This window comes from Arachis hypogaea, chromosome 19 (genome assembly GCF_003086295.3).
Source record: "Arachis hypogaea cultivar Tifrunner chromosome 19, arahy.Tifrunner.gnm2.J5K5, whole genome shotgun sequence".
Taxonomy (NCBI): domain Eukaryota; kingdom Viridiplantae; phylum Streptophyta; class Magnoliopsida; order Fabales; family Fabaceae; genus Arachis; species Arachis hypogaea.
The window spans coordinates 14,689,299-14,705,489 of record NC_092054.1 but is presented as its reverse complement, the minus strand read 5'-3'; the positions used below and the strand labels follow the sequence as shown (position 1 = coordinate 14,705,489).

The 16,191-nt window shown below is 39.5% G+C and overlaps 1 long non-coding RNA gene across 3 annotated transcripts; it reads right to left on the bottom strand.

The window, feature by feature from the left end:
* Positions 1 to 215: 215 nt before the first annotated feature.
* LOC140181915 (uncharacterized) lies at positions 216 to 3,531 on the bottom strand. 3 transcript variants are annotated; one of them, XR_011877566.1, is made up of 5 exons: positions 3,308 to 3,531; positions 2,505 to 2,608; positions 1,806 to 2,409; positions 873 to 1,696; positions 216 to 506 (listed from the first exon to the last, which is right to left on the bottom strand). It is a non-coding gene; the product is annotated as an uncharacterized lncRNA (long non-coding RNA). The 3 variants fall into 3 exon arrangements; XR_011877564.1 differs by having other exon boundaries at positions 2,731 to 3,496; XR_011877565.1 differs by having other exon boundaries at positions 1,806 to 2,412; positions 2,731 to 3,483.
* Positions 3,532 to 16,191: the final 12,660 nt, after the last annotated feature.

Here is a 16,191-nt window from a genome sequence, read left to right as displayed (position 1 = left end):
TTGCATTAATCAGACAAGTAGAAAGTGACTTGAATTGAATCGGATCTCAAACGGAAATGTAAATGAACTTGAAAAACTTTAAACAGAGAATTTAAAATGAAAACTCCAGATCTCAGGACCCAAGAGACTAGATAACCGAGTCTAGATCTCAATGCTTCCTAGATCCAAATGTAGAATTCAATTGCAAGAAATTAAAGATCAAAACAGAAGAAAGCTTGAATGTAAATCTCAATTCTCCAATGATGCAGTAAAAGAAACAGAAAGAGATCTCAAGGTGAGATTGAGACAGAATTTCCCCAATTCTCAACACCCAAGACTCAAGACAAGTGTAATTGAAATTGAAAACAAGAAAACTAAGAGGAAGAGAATTCAATTCTCCTTCCCCAAACTCAGAAACTCAGAACAGTTCAAAATCCAAAAGCTCTCCAAAAACTACTCAGCAAAAACTAAAAGGAAAGCTCCTAGCCCTTCCTTCTTCCTTCAACCTTCTTCAAAGCTCTTTTCACCTATCATCAATCAATCAAAACAATCAAAGCTATGCCCCAAATCATAAGATTGTGTTTCTTTCATAATATATGACAATTATAGCACAAAATCTCATGAAAGTGCATTAATTCATCCATGGTTGATTGAATAAAAGGAAACATGGAAATCTACCCAATTGGCTTGCTTATGGCTTAAGAAAGTGCATAATTCAATTGAAAACAAAAGAAAAAGGCTAGTGAAACTAGGCTAAGATGACTTGTCATCAGGGTGACAACTGTATTCCAATTAGTCAAACTTAAACCCCTTCCATCAACCTTTCCTTTCCACATAAAAAACCGCATCATAGAAGTAATCTTATCAGATACAAAAGAAGGGAACAAAGATACCTGCATTTGATAAGTTGGAATGGAAGCCGCTACTGAATTAATGAGACAAAGCCTGCCGGCTCTATTGAGAAGTCTGCCCTTCCAGTTAGCAAGCCTACCTTTAATCTTATCCACAATACCATTAAAAGAGGCTCTAGTAACTCTAGCATGGTGAAGATTAACTCCAAGATATTTACCCAAGTCTTAGGTAAAGTGGATAGAAGAGACACCAGTGAAAAGTTCCTTCCTTCTATTATTGACATTCTTAGAGCACAGGGCCTTTGATTTGTCCAAATTGATCTTCATCCCCGATGCTCTACAGAAGCTTTGGAGGGCATGCATAACACATTCTACCTGAGATTTTTGTGCTTTACGAAAAAGAAGAAGATCGTCTATAAACATGAGATGAGAAATTCTAGGACCACCCCTAGTCACTGCCACTGGATCCCAAAGGCCCGAATCAACCTGATTAGCAATGTACCCAGCTAGGCGCTCCATACATAAAACGAAAAGGTAGGAAGACATGGGGTCTCCCTGCCGAAGACATCTTCTAGGAGCAAAACTGTCTAATCGATTTCCATTCCATAATAAAGTCAACGAGAAAGCTCGAACACAAGTCATAATTAATCTGATAGTAGCTGAAGGAAAACCAAACTTGCCCAAAGTATGCTCTAGAAACTGCCAATCAATCCTGTCATAAGCTTTTTCCAAGTCTATTTTGAAAGCAAGAGTTCCTTTACGGGACTTGGTCTGTTTCATGAAGTGTAGAATCTCTTGAGCAATGATTATATTGTCGGGGGCGCCCCTCCCTGAGATAAACCCACCTTGAAGAGGACCGATAATCTCTGTCAAGAAAGGTCGAAGGCGATTAACAAAAACTTTTGTGATGACCTTATAGACCACATTACACAGACTAATATGGCAAAAATCCTTGAAATAAGAAGGAACATCTACCTTCGGGATAAGCACAATAAGAGTCTCCATGATTCTTGTATCAATAAGATTACCCCTGAAAGCACTCTTCACAAGCTGCCAAATATCCACTCCTACAATTTTCCAATACTCCTTAAAGAAATTAAGTCTGAAAGCCATCCGGACCTGGAGCCCTAAAGGAGTTCATGCTAAACACTGCTGCTTTAACCTCAGCAAGAGTTACTGGAGCAGTAAGTGTCTCACAAGCTTCAGCACTAAGGCTAGGCAAAGTAACGTCTTCCAAGCAATCCACTTCTACCTCCTCCGTAGAACAAAAGAGATTCTTAAAGAAAGAGGTGGCCTCTTGAAGAATTTTTGAATCTGTAGACCAGGAATCATCAGAAATAAATAGCCCGTTAATCTTATTAAATCTCCTGCGAACCAACGTTTGAAGGTAGAAGAACTTGGTGTTTCTGTCACCAAACTGCACCCATTGTTTCCTTGACTTTTGAAACTAAAACAACTCCTCCTGAAGTAAGATGCGGTTATAATCTTCATTAAGTTCCTTTTCTTTAATCCTTAATAAAAGAACATCAGTCACCTCCAACTTCTTTTGAATGGCGCTGGTCCGATTCTCTAAATTCCTCTTCTTAGCAAAAATATTACCAAAAACCTTAGCATTAAAGTCCAAGGACCCTTGCTTAACAACATTTAAATTTTTAGGGATACTATGATTATTACCACTCCATGCATTTTGTACAACTTGCTTGAAGGAAGGGTGAGTACTCTAGGCAGCTTGGAAATGGAATCGCCTATCTCCCTTTGGCTGAGAAATACCATGGCACCTTAATAAAATAGGACAATGATCAGAGTGAAGACGACATAAGATTTCAGCATAAGCCTCAGGAAATAAAGAAAGCCAAGAGCTATTGATAATCACTCTATATTATTCTGAACTCTTCTATACCATGTAAAATTCTTGCCTATCATTCGGAGATCAAACAACCCACAATCATCCAAAATTGAAGAGAATCAAGCAGCTTTGTGATTGGAGAAATGACCTCCATTAACTTCATCTTCTTTGAAAATTTCATTAAAATCTCCCAATGCTAGCCAAGGGCCTTCAAAAGAAGTTGCCAAACTAGAAAGATACTCCCAAAGAAGAATTCTATGCTCAAACTGAGGGCTAGCATAAATTGCACTACACCTCCAATTATAAGAATCCAAATAAAAATCAAAGGTAATGCATTGATCAAAACTATTTACTAGGTGGCAAGTTAAGTTGGGAATTGAAGAGAGGAACCAAATTTCCCCTTTATGCCCAGCAGCTTCAACAATTTCTACAGCATTATAACCAAGACCCTCCCAAAAGAATTTCAAATTATTGAAAGAAGAGTGAGTTTCAACAATAATAAAAAAAAAGATGGATGAAATGTATTAACTAGTTCCTTGCAGTGAACCCGTGCCAATTTGTTTGAGGCACCCCTAATATTCTACATCAAAATATTCAGTCTATCCATAATCAACAAAAGGAAAAATTGTACCCAAGCTTACGACTTCATACTGCAGCTTCTGCCATTGTCGTAGGTCCGCCTTCCACACTAACCCCTTCTTCACGCGCCATTGCATCTGTTTTATTCTGGTTCACTGGGGAAGATTGCAAAGATGTTGGTCTGTGTCTCTTTCTTGCCGTTCCAATAAGATGAGAATGAGAAACAATGCTCTGTTTAGCTTTTTCTAATAACGCTTTAGAGATGCCAAATACCTCAGCCTTATTGGCCTTGACTCCTTTCCTCACCTTATTAGAACCAAGCTTAGTCTCCTTATGGCCCAAAGAAAAGCCTCTTCTCTTTATGTTTGCATATCCTCCTTTATTTATTGTTTGGGTTTTATTGTTCATAGGCCCAATTGAACCATTAGAATTATGTGGACCCACCGTAGCCTTACTTTTCCTAACTACTTTATTCCATTCACTCCCTTCATTAATACCCCCATCCACAACGTGAATAGCCTTGCCTTTTCTACCCACTTTTAGTCCACCCATTATTTATATTAACTCCTTCATCAAGAACATGATTTGCATGCACATTTTTCTCCACAAGATCCGCACTATCCTTAACCAAACGGTCATTCCCGTTAATTGCTCCAAATTAAAAAACTTGCTTGACTTGGTGCACCGCCGGTGATAGGATCTTCAATTGATTGTGAGCATCAACCACCGTCGTACCACTACTGATCTTTTTCAAAGACGTGGTGGATGCCGCACCCAAGGGAGCTAGGTGAGAAGGAGTCTCTTTCAGTGAGCTCGTCGCTAATACGAAGGCTGGAGCTTTGTTATCGGTTTTGCAATCTGCTAGTACATGCCCGTAATACCTACAAGTACCACAGATTAAATCTAAACTCTCATATTCAACGCAATATGTGCTACCATTTACCAACACCTCTGTGACAACAGGCAACCCCAGGTCTATCTCCACGCAAGCCCTTGCAAATCTTCCTCTCTTTGCTTCCTTAATGGCGAGATCGATTTTGATAGGGTTACCAATTGCTACTGCTATACGATGCATTGCTTCTTCTTGATAGAAAATAATGTTTAAGCCTAAAATGCGAATCCATACTAAAGTAGTTCCAAAGAAAACTTTATTCGGACAAAGAGATGGAGACCATGGTTTAACTGCTAAGTTATATCCTTGGATCATCCACGGTCCTCCCAAAAGAATTTTCTCTCTATCTTTAATCAAATCACATTTGATCATGAAATAACCAAAACCCATGTCCATAACTTCGTACCCTCCATGCAGCCTCCACACATGCTTGAGTTTGAAAACCATCGCTGAGTAGTTAAAATGCTTGCCAAGAAATTTTATCACAATAGAACCCAAGTAGGGTTCTGCTAACGCTTTGAGTCTTTCCTCAAAGAAAGTAACACTTGGAGGTTTGGAATCACCTTGTTTGCCTTGCACAGTAGCCAAACGATCTCCTACAAGTGCACCATCCATGCATAAAGGTTTAGGTTTAGAAGCTCTTACAACTTTATCTTGGAAAGAAACTTTCAAGCCCTTGTTTTCACCCTCCTTGACACTAGTTGGTCCCGCCCCAACACCCTCTTTGACACCAGAAGATCCCGCCCAAAGACTCTCCCCCCTTGTTGCTCTCTCCGGCCAGACCATAAACCTCTCTGTATTTTCCTCGTTCATATCTCTCTCTCCGCCTCGTTTATTTAGTATTGGATTGGATAAAATTTGGTTTTGTTACAAATATAATTTGTGTTTAAAATATTTACATTTCTTTATTATTATATCTTCATTACAAAATATAATTAAAAATACTGACAAAAAAAACTTTAATAATATCTCCTATTTTAATTTAAAACTAACTACGTTTTTAATTTTAAATTATAAGTCTCAAAATTTATGGTTTGAATTACGACCCTTGAATTAGACTAAAAATATTTAAATTTTAAATTTTAATTTCATTTTAAACATAAATTCTATATAAATTGAGATTATGTGTTATTTCAAATCTTTTATTCTATTGTCTATTTTTTTAAAATTTTAATAATTTAATTATTCAGTATTTATAATTAGATTGTTATAAACGTATCCGTAAATTAAAGGTATTCATAGTTAAGAACTTAATTAGATCTTTAATTACATATTTTTTAAGAAAAATATTCTATTAATTTTAATATTTTTAACATAAAAATAATCCAATTACAAAATTAAGAGCAGTATAAAAACTAAATTAAAAAATATAAATATTTAATTATAAATTTGATAAAATTATAAAAACTAATAGAATAATTAAACCAATTTTAATTATACAATTTTCAAAACCGTATAAATCAACACTAATTATTTCATATGAACTTGCCAATTTAATAATTTCTTTATTAATATAACCAACAGAAAATCATAGTACTTTAATTTAAAGTTTAAAGGGATATACTTTTCATTCAAATTATTCAGAGTGATTTTTTTTCACTTATTGATGATCGATTAAATTTGCCGAAAATATTGCATAATATTAAAGAACTCTATATTATTTTCAATTATTCATTTTATAATACATTAAAAAAATGTTAACTTTATTCCCACAAATAATTCATCCATATAATATACAATAAACAAATTAAGACAAATTTCATATATATTTAAATAGTTTGATTTTATGATAATCTCACTCCATTTTTTCTCTCATAAAAAATATTATTTTATCTGTTACTGTATTTTGCATAATTCAATTCCTCTCTTATTTCTTCGGAATATTGCTGTATTTTTTAAAAAACAAATTATCCAATTATATGTATAGTATTCTTTCCATTCAATTAGGATCATTTCTTATTCATTCTATGATTACCAAAAATTGTTTTCTTCCATGATTACACAAATATGCCTATTAGACCTATTTCCAACAAATTGCCAACTCAGCTGTATGTTCAAGATCACGCGAAAAGCCGAAAGCACACCATGACACCAAGTTTCATTGCACATGGTCAGACAAGATAATAATGGGCTTCAATACTTTTCAACTACATAGCCGGTTTGAAGTCCACCATAAACTCCTCCTCTTCATGTTCACTCAAAAAAAGTTTCCAAAATCTTGAACGTTCACATAATTTATATTATATCTAAATGGTCAACATAGATGGTGTTCGGGCAAGGATACTCATCACCGTGCTATACGTCGGACTCTGAGCGCCACTGGGGAGGCGACCTTGCCAGCGACTGGGAGTGCCTTGCTTGAACACGGACTGAGCGGGGTACCTGCAAAAAGGACTCTGACACCCAAGTCAGTAAAGGATACTTCTTAGTACACGAATATGAGAACAAAAATACTTATGCTAGTGTATGATTCAGATATTGCCCCTTGGTGATTCATTTCAGCAGCTGCCGTTTTATAGATTTTTGGCTTGAGTCCGTTTTGTGGTTTGTTGGAGTGAATCTCAGTTTAGGCCGAGATTCTTGGGAGGTTATTGTTGACGTGATGAGCCGTTGCTTATCTGCTTCTAGTGGTCTGACATGGCCGAGATATAGGGTGTGTGTTACGATTTTGTAGGGTGCAGTACACAGCCCCCAAGCTTGACTTGCTTATGCGTTTATTTGTTAGCAAGTTGAGCTTAAGTCGACCTATATCTCGGCTTTTGTCGGACTTGGCAGCCCCCAAGCTCAACGCTGTGTTTTGTTTTTTGAAGAGGCGGTTTATTGATTAATTTTTGTTTGTAAAAAATTTGATTTTCCCTATTTTTAGGGAAACGTGCTGTAGTTATTTCACTTGATGACTGTAATTGAAGCGTTTTTGACCTTTGGTTTCTTTGCGGTTGTTCTTTTTGTCTTCCCACTCAATTAGTGGGTTGTAATAGGCTTTTACTCCTTCTCTTGGAAATCTCTCAAAAAGTCACTTCCTTTTTACTCTGCTTTTGACAAAAAATGACTTCTAAAGGTTAGATTTTATTTTTCTTCGTCTTCAACTTCCTTCTCTGTAGCTTTAGTCTGTAATGGAAAAAGATAAGTCGAAAGAAAAACAGAAATTTGTCGAGATAAAAAAGGATGATTTTTATCACTGGGTGCATGACGATGTTAAGACCCGTGCTTCTTTGTACTGTAGCTCTGATTCTCTTCAGGAGTTTCGTGCTATGAAATTGGTTAAGGATGGTTCTAATGTTGCTATCGAACTTCTCCCCTGTTTGAGTGATGATAGGGTTTATGAACGCAGGGGAGATTGGGGGTACTTCTATATGTACACCCCTTGTTTTTCTGTGTTGTATATTAGGTTACCTTTTTCTTCTTTTGAATGCGACGTGTTGACCCAACTGAATTGCGTCCCTTCCCAATTGCACCCAAATTCTTGGGCGTTTCTGAAATCGTATCAGTGTTTGATGACTTTTCTTGAATACCCTCCCTCTCTTGGGGTTTTCTTTTCCCTGTTTTAGTCTAAAGGAGTTCGCAAGGGTTTATGGATTTGTTTGAGTAGTTTTCCTGGTCGTTCTTTATTCCTTCTTTATAAGTCTTCCTTTAAAAATTTCAAATCTCTATTCGTCAAAGTCCGATATGTAGAAATTGAATACCCTTTTTATCTTGATGATGAGCTGATAGAGAGGTATCCGCTTTATTGGTGTTCCGAGCCCATGCAAGTTCTTGAGGCTTATAGGACTGATGAGGAGGATTTGGTTATTGACTTTTTGGTGAAAAACTTTGCTGCTGGCGAATGTCTTTCAATCTCAGAGATGTTAAGTTTTGAAAAAGAAAATGATAGGGAGGGGTTGCGGACTTATATAGGTAATGCGCATGTGTATCTTTAGTGGTAGTTCATTTTCTGGAAACTGATGTTGTTTTTTGTGTTGTTTTGGATGTAGGAGGACGGGTTCCACATCTGACGTCGTCTAAGCTTCAATCTTTTCTTGACAGAAAAAGGGAGAAAGGTGTGAGCACTTCGAAAATTGGTGAGGAGGGCGTTGCTTTCTCCGCTGCGCAGCCGGCTCCTTCAAAAAGAAAAAGGGACGTGTCTGATGATTCGTTGGAAGTGTTGTCTAAGGGGGGTAAGGCTACTGCCGATGCGTCAACTTCAGTCTTTGAACGCCAGCGTAAGCTTCATGGTTTTATTCTTGGAGTGAATGCTCATTCTTTGTGTCGGGATCAATATCCTCTGGCCGAGCTTTCTGATAGGGCTTCCCAATTTTCTGGCGACATGGTGCTTACGCGCCGAGCTGTGCTAGAAGCTTTAGGCAAATATATTCAGGTAGTTTGCGTCTGCTTTTTATATTTCCCTTTCTTCTCTTTCTTTTTTTTTTGTAATGTTTCCTTGTTAGGTTGCTGCTGCTCACCTGCTGTGTGTTGGTCGTACCACCGGATTGCTTGGGGCTGATCAGCAGGTAGAAGTTGACAAGTTTGTTGCTTTAGAGCGGTTAGTAAAAGAGAAAGAGGAGGTTATTATTGATATTTTGGCTAAAATGAAGGAGAAAGAAGAAGTTGTTACCGAGATTGCTGCGAAGTTAAAGGAGAAAGAGAAGGAAGTTGGCCGTCTTCAGGATCAGATTCACTCTTTTTAGGCTGAGATTAGAAACAATGACAAGACAAAGGGTGAGATGACCGCTCGAATTCATGAGCTGGAGGATCAAGGTATAGAGATGTTCACTTCGGGGTTCGACCGAGCTGTTTCTCAGGTGTTATTGTTCGTCCCTGAGTTTGACGTTCGTCAACTTGATGTGACGAAGATTGTTATCAACGGAGAGCTGGTTCAAGACGAGGCTGGCAAGGATCATGACGAGAATATCCCGCCGCCTGTTTGAATATTTATGTCTTGTTTAGAAAGTAATTTGGGGATTTGTATTTTTTGAAAGACTTAAGTCATTTTTTGTTCCGAACTTATTGACTTATTTTCCGAACTATAGTTTCGGATTTAGTTTGCTATGATATGCTTTATGATTCCAATGTTTATACTTGTTGGTGTGTATAATATAATTGTGTAGCATGGTGAATGTATGATTTTATTCAAATGGAATTTTTCCTCATGTATGAGGTTTGCAGGATGGTCGGCCTCGTTAAAACCTACCCGAGTAAACCCTCCTTTGGGAAAAACCTCGTGGCTAGGAAAAAGAGTACCTGGCCATCCTGCCTCTTACAACAGTATGATCAGCTGTAATAATATCTAAGCGACGAGATGTTCCATGTGCTTGGTAAGGCTATTCCGTTCAATGTTTCTAAGCGATAGGCTCCTCTTCCAATGACTTTGGCAATTTGAAAAGGTCCTTCCCATGTTGCTGCTAATTTTCCATGACCTGGTGGTTTCCGAATGTCTTCTAACTATCTGAGCATCAGGTCTCCTTCTTTAAGGATTCTTGGTTTGACTTTCTTGTCGTACTGACGCTTCATAGCTAGCTGCATTGTTTTTTGTCTTAGCTCTGTGTAATGGTGTTCTTAATCGACGATGTCAAGTTCGGCATGTCGAGATTGTCCATTGGCACTTTCGTTGAAGTGTTCAGTTCTTGCTGAGCCTTGGCTAAGTTCCAGAGGGATTATGCACTCGGATCCGTACACTAGGCGAAAAGGGCTTTCCTTTGTTGTGGACTAGGGAGTGGTGTTATAACTCCACAATACTTCTGGTATAAGCTCGGCCAAGCGGCCTTTAGCGTCGGTCAATTTTTTCTTAAGCGCCTGCAAAATCACTTTATTAGCCGCTTCTGCGAGCCCATTGGTTTGTAGGTGCTCAACAGAGGAAAAATGGTGTCTGATATTCATGTTAGTTAGGAACAAAGTGATTTTTTTATCAGTAAATCGCCTACCGTTATCAGAAATAATTTCTCTTGGTAAACCATATCTACAAATAATAAATTTTCAAATAAACTTTTGTACCATGTCTGAAGTTATTTTTGCAATGGTGCCTATTCAATGCTAGGAATTTACCTGCCCGACGATATTGGAAATGGTCCGAGGATGTCCATGCCCCACTTGTGGAATGACCAGCTGACGTATGACACATGTAATGTCTCGGCTGGGTTGTGTATTAGTGGCGAGCATTTTTGACACGATTCGCATGTTCGCACCTTATTCATGCAGTCCGACCTTAAGGTCGGCCAATAATAACCCGCGCGCAGGATTTTTGCTGTCAAACTTCTGCCTCCAATATGGTGTCCACAGATTCCTTCGTGGACCTCATCAATTGCTGCCTTGGCGTCTTCTCCTGCAAGGCATTTAAGTAATGGCGGGAGAAGCCTCACCTGTATAGGTCGTCCCCTATTAGGGTGTAATTGGTTGCTTTCCTTTTGAAGGGCCTCAGATCGCCCTCTGGTGCTATCCCTGTCTTCAGGTAGTGTATTATGGGAGTTTGCCAATCTTCTTCCTATGAGACATTTAAAATATAATGCGTATCTAGGCTGAATTTTGTTAGTGTGAGATGTGCCAGATTCTTTGAATGTTGGTCATCTCTGTATGTTGCTAGCTTTGATAGTATATCTGCTCTACAGTTTTGTTCTCGGGGTATATGTGTTATTTCAAATGGTTGAAAATATGTTATCATATTTTTAACAATATTTAAGTATTTTTCTAAGAGGGGATCTTTAGTTTGAAAGTTACCGGTTACCTGTTGAACTACGAGTAAGGAATCACAGTATACTTGTAAGGTCGGCACCTGGACTTCCTTTGCGAGTCTTAGTCCTGCTAATAACGATTCGTACTCGGCTTGGTTGTTTGTTGCCTGGAAGAGAAATTTGATTGATTGTTCTGCATATACCCCTTTTTTGTTTTTTAGCAGCATTCCTGCTCCACATCCATTGTCATTGGATGCTCCGTCCACATATAGTTCCCATGGCTCAGCTGCTTCTACTTCATTGGTGAATTCGGAAATAAAATCGGCCAGAGCTTGGGCCCTTGGGGATCCCCTAGATTGGTAAGCAATGTCGAATTCTGATAGCTCGACCGACCATTTTGTGAGTCCCCGCTAGGTCAGGTTTTGTTAGGATTTGTCGGAGCGGTTGATTGGTCTGAACTATAATTCGGCCTTGGAAATAATGTCGTAGCCTTCGCGCTGTAGTGATTAGTGCAAATGCTAATTTCTCTATCATCAGGTATCTTGTTTCGGCACCCTGTAAGACTTTGCTTACGAAGTACACTGGGTGTTGTTCTTTTTCATTATCTGTTACAAGCACCGAACTGATTGCGTTAGTTGAAATTGAAAGGAATAGATGTAGAGGCTTACCTTGTTCTGGATTTTTCAGTATAGGTGGCGATCCTAAGGTGTTTTTGAATTTTGCAAAGGCTTCTTCACATTCCTTTATCCAGGTGAATTGATCTGACTTCTTTAATGTGTTGAAGAAATGATATGATTTCTCTGCTGCTGCTGGCAAGAAGCGAGAAAGAGCTGCTAACCGACCTGTTAGTTACTGGACCTCTTTCTTGTTCCGAGGAGATTGCATGTTGATTACTGCAAGGCATTTATTAGGATTTGCTTCTACTCCCCTGTTGGTTAACAGGAAACCGAGGAATTTTCCTCCTTGTACTCCGAACGCGCATTTTTCTGGATTTAACCTCATATTATGTTTTCTGAGTTGTTCGAATACTTTGTTTAGGTCGTGTTTGTGCTGTTCCTCCGAGCTTTATTTTACCACCATGTCATCTACGTATATCTCAATATTTCTTCCTATCTGCTTTTTGAAAACTTTGTCCATTAGTCGTTGATACGTTGCTCCTGCATTTTTTAGCCCAAAGGGCATGAGCTTGTAATAGAAGTTTCCTTGATCGGTGACGAATGCTATTTTTTCTTCGTCTCCTGAATGCATGAGAATTTGATTATAACCTGAGTAAGCGTCCATGAAGTTGAGGACTTGGAAACCTGAGGTGTCATCCACCAGTTTGTCTATGTTGGGGAGTGGGTAGCCATCCTTGGGACATGCTTTGTTTAAGTCGGTAAAGTCCATGCACATGCGCCACTTTCCCGAGCTTTTTCGTACCATTACAATGTTTGCTAGCCATGCTGAAAATCGTATTTCTCGGACAAATCCTGCCTCCAGGAGCTTTTTTGTTTCAACCTCGGCTGCGTTCCTCCTTTTTTCTCCCAAGTTTCTTTTTTTCTGTCGCATAGGTCAGGCGTTAGGGTTGACCGCCAACCTATGGCAGATGAAGTTAGGATCGATGCCAGGTATATCTGCTGGTGTCCATGCAAAAAGGTCGGCGTTTGTTTTTAATATGAAGATAAGGTCGTCTTTTTTCCCTGCAATGAAAGCGGATCCTATGCTAGTGAATTGTTCTTCCTGACCTAATCGTACATTTTTTAGGTCGTCCGTTGGTGTGGGACGACTGTTGTCACTTCGGAGATCCAGTTCGGCCAAGGTAGGTATGTTTTTCGAGTTGTACACCGTATGGATCTGAGGTGTTTCTTCTTTTTTCGCTGCTTTGAGGCTTGCATTGTAGCATTGTCTTGCCTCCTTGTGGCCAGCGTACAACATCCCTACTACGTTATCTTGCAAAGGAAATTTCACACAAAGATGAACCGTGGAAACAATGGCTCCAAAGACGTTCAATGATGGACGCCCTAGGATGATATTATAAGGGCTATGACAATCAACCACTAGAAATTGAATGTCTAGTGTTTTATTGTTTGGAGGTTCTCCAATTGTTGTTCTTAACCAAATATATACTGATACCTTTTTCCCGGAGAACCCTACCAATTCTCCAGGCGACGGCTGTAGTGTGTTGTCGCTGAAATGCATCTTTTTGAAGGTAGAGTATAACAAGACGTCGGCACTACTTCCTGGATCAAGCAGGACCTTTTTTATTGTTAATTCTCCCCTGTGAACTGAGATGACGACTGGGTCGTCTAAGTTCGGACAGGATGTCTTGAAGTCGGCCGAGCTGAAGTCGATGCGGGAGCTCGGAACTGATGTTTGTCGTTCTGGGCGTGATCCTTCCATCGTCATCATTGATCGGTAGCTTCGTTTCCTTGCCGAGGTAGTGGTCCCGCCGCCAGCGAAGCCTCCTGAAATGTAGTTGATAATCCCTTTGGTCGGGGGTGTTTCAACTTGTTTTTGCCAGCTTTCTCTTTCTGTTTCTCTTGCTGTGTTTCGTTGATTTCTGGATGAGATATATTTGTCCAAAAGTCCTTGTCTTGCCAACCTTTCCAGCAGATCTTTTGCCACCACACACTCATCTGTTGTATGGCCGAACTTCTGGTGGAAAGCACAGTGCTTGCTTCTGTCCACATATTTTTTATCTTGGTATGATCCTGCTCTGACTGGGGCTTTTTTACCTAAATGCGCATGTAAAATGCTTTAATTCCCAAAATGCGCATGGTTTAAAATTTTTCTGAAAATACGCACTTCTATTTCTTAGCCGACGTCTGCGAAATGGAATTCAACTCCATTTCACCCTAGGTACCCACGAAATGGACAAATCATATCAGGTTTAGCTCCCACGAAATGGGTTGTCCATTTCCTTGGTGGTAGCAGCGAATTGGGAGGAACAACTCAGGAGCGCTAGGCGCGAAATGAGAGCACTGCGGAAGTGACTTGGACACTCCATTGATAACAAACTTATTCTACTTTTCAAATTTGTTTCGGTGCATCAATTTTCAATTTTTCTCAATGCTTATCTATTCTCTTTTTCTACTTGTTATATGCTCTATTTCAATCCTTTTTTTTCCTTTTTGTTTGACATATATATATTTTAAAAAAATTTGAACGATTAGATTGAACCCACACATCACTAACTTTTTCTTTCCCCTATAGTACATACACATCAATAAAGTTCAGTTTGAAACATCCTTAGATTTATACAGTCACGACATTAGGCCAACTCCTTTAATTAGTTTCCAAAATAAAATATTGCAATTCAAGGAGCTAGGAATAGCCAAAATAGGATTAATAGAGAAACAGATCCATTTGAGATTCAATGGCTAGCATGCATGTGTTTTTTAAGTAACCAAGTGATCAAATAATAAGATCTTAAACATCATCACTAACAATAACAATAAGAGGAAGCTAGATTAGTCAAAGTTTTGCTAATAAATAAAAGGAGGGGCAAGTCCACAACTGTCGTAACTTTAGTACTGAAGGGGAGCAGTGAGAGAGCTAAATGGAATTGGGCAACTCACCTCCGCAGTGCCCCCATTTCTCGCTTGACGCCCCTGAGTTGTTCCTCCTAATTCGCTGCTGCCACCAAGGAATTGGGCAACCCATTTCGTAGGAGCTAAACCTGATATGGTTTGCCCATTTCGTGGGCACCTAGGATGAAATGGAGTTGAATTTCATTTCGTAGACGCCGGCCAAGAAATGAAAGTGCGTATTTTCAGAAAAATTTTAAACCATGCGCATTTTGGGAATTAAAGCATTAACCATGCACATTTAGGTAAAAAAGCCCTCTGACTGGTGGTTTGATTAGTTTGTTGTGCAGGATTTCCTTGATTATGTCCTCCCTCTTTGTGTTGAATTTTGTGTACGAATCAAACTTTGATGCCAGTTTGAATGGCTTTCTGAGGTCTCTACTCATAGGTCGGTGGGGCCTTTCCTCTTCTTTCTTGGTCGACCGTTCGCCTCTTTGGGCCTCCCTGAGCTCTTCGACTTCAATCTGGCCCTGGGCTTTTTCTCGGAATTCCTCCAGCGTTTTTGGTTTGGCTACCACTATTGCTTCCTGGAATTTTCCGGAACGGAGTCCGCTTTTTATGGCGTGCAGCTATACTTCGTGGTTAAGGTCGGGGATTTGCATAGCTGCTTCTGTGAACCGCGTCATATACTCCTTTAAGCTTTCATGTCGTCCTTGCTTGATCGTGCTGAGGTAGTCTGAGTCTCGAACGTAGATTTTAGACGCTGCAAAGTGATTTATGAATAATTTGGCGAACTCGTCAAAGCTCGATATCGACCCTGCAGGTATGTTAGAAAACCATAATAAAGCAGCTCCATCTAAAAAGATTGGAAAAGTTCGGCACAAGATGGGATCGGAGTCGCTATTGAGAAACATCATTGATTCGAATTTTGTAACATGAATTTTAGGATCTCCGCTCCCCTTGTATGGCATTAGAGTAATTGGAAGTGTAAAATTTTTAGGCATTTTAAAGCTCATTATTTCTTCCGAAAAGGGGTTAGTCTGTCGTCTTGCTGTTTTGGGGTTGGTCTCGCCTGTCTTTATGTTTGATTCCGACTGACGCTCCTCGTGCTGGTCAGTGTTTGCTTTCTTGTTGTTTTTCTGTTCGTCATTGTTCTGCATCCCCGCCAACAGTTCGGCCATTCGCTGGTTCTCCGCGAGCAAGGCGGCATTCGCAGCTAATAGGTCAATGTTGGTCGGATTGGTGGAAGGGGTTACTGAGTGGTCCATCATGGTTCAGTTCCTGAAAGGAAATGGAATACAATGCAAATGTAATATCGTTAGCTCGAAAAACTAAAGGGTGAGGTGCTGGCCCAACGGTGGGCGCCAAATGTTCGAGCAAGGATACTCGTCACCATGCTATACGTCGGACTCTGAGCGCCACTGGGGAGGCGACCTTGCCAGCGACTGGGAGTGCCTTGCTTGAACACGGACCGAATGGGGTACCTGCAAAAAGGACTCCGACGCCCAAGTCAATAAAGGATACTTCTTAGTACGCGAATATGAGAACAAAAATACTTATGGTATTGTATGATTCAGATATTGCCCCTTGGTGATTCATTTCAGCAGCTGCCATTTTATAGATTTTTGGCTTGAGTCCGTTTTGTGGTTTGTTGGAGTGAATCTCGACTTAGGCCGAGATTCTTGGGAGGTTATTGTTGACGTGATGAGCCATTGCTTATCTGCTTCTAGTGGTCTGACGTGGCCGAAATATAGGGTGTGTATTATGATTTTGTAGGGTGCAGTACATATGGAATATCACGTTCCACTAAATGCAGCGGAATACGAGAACCGCTTCCAAAATTATAACATCACATGAAAATTAAATAATCATATTTTATTGCATGTCACATTATAAT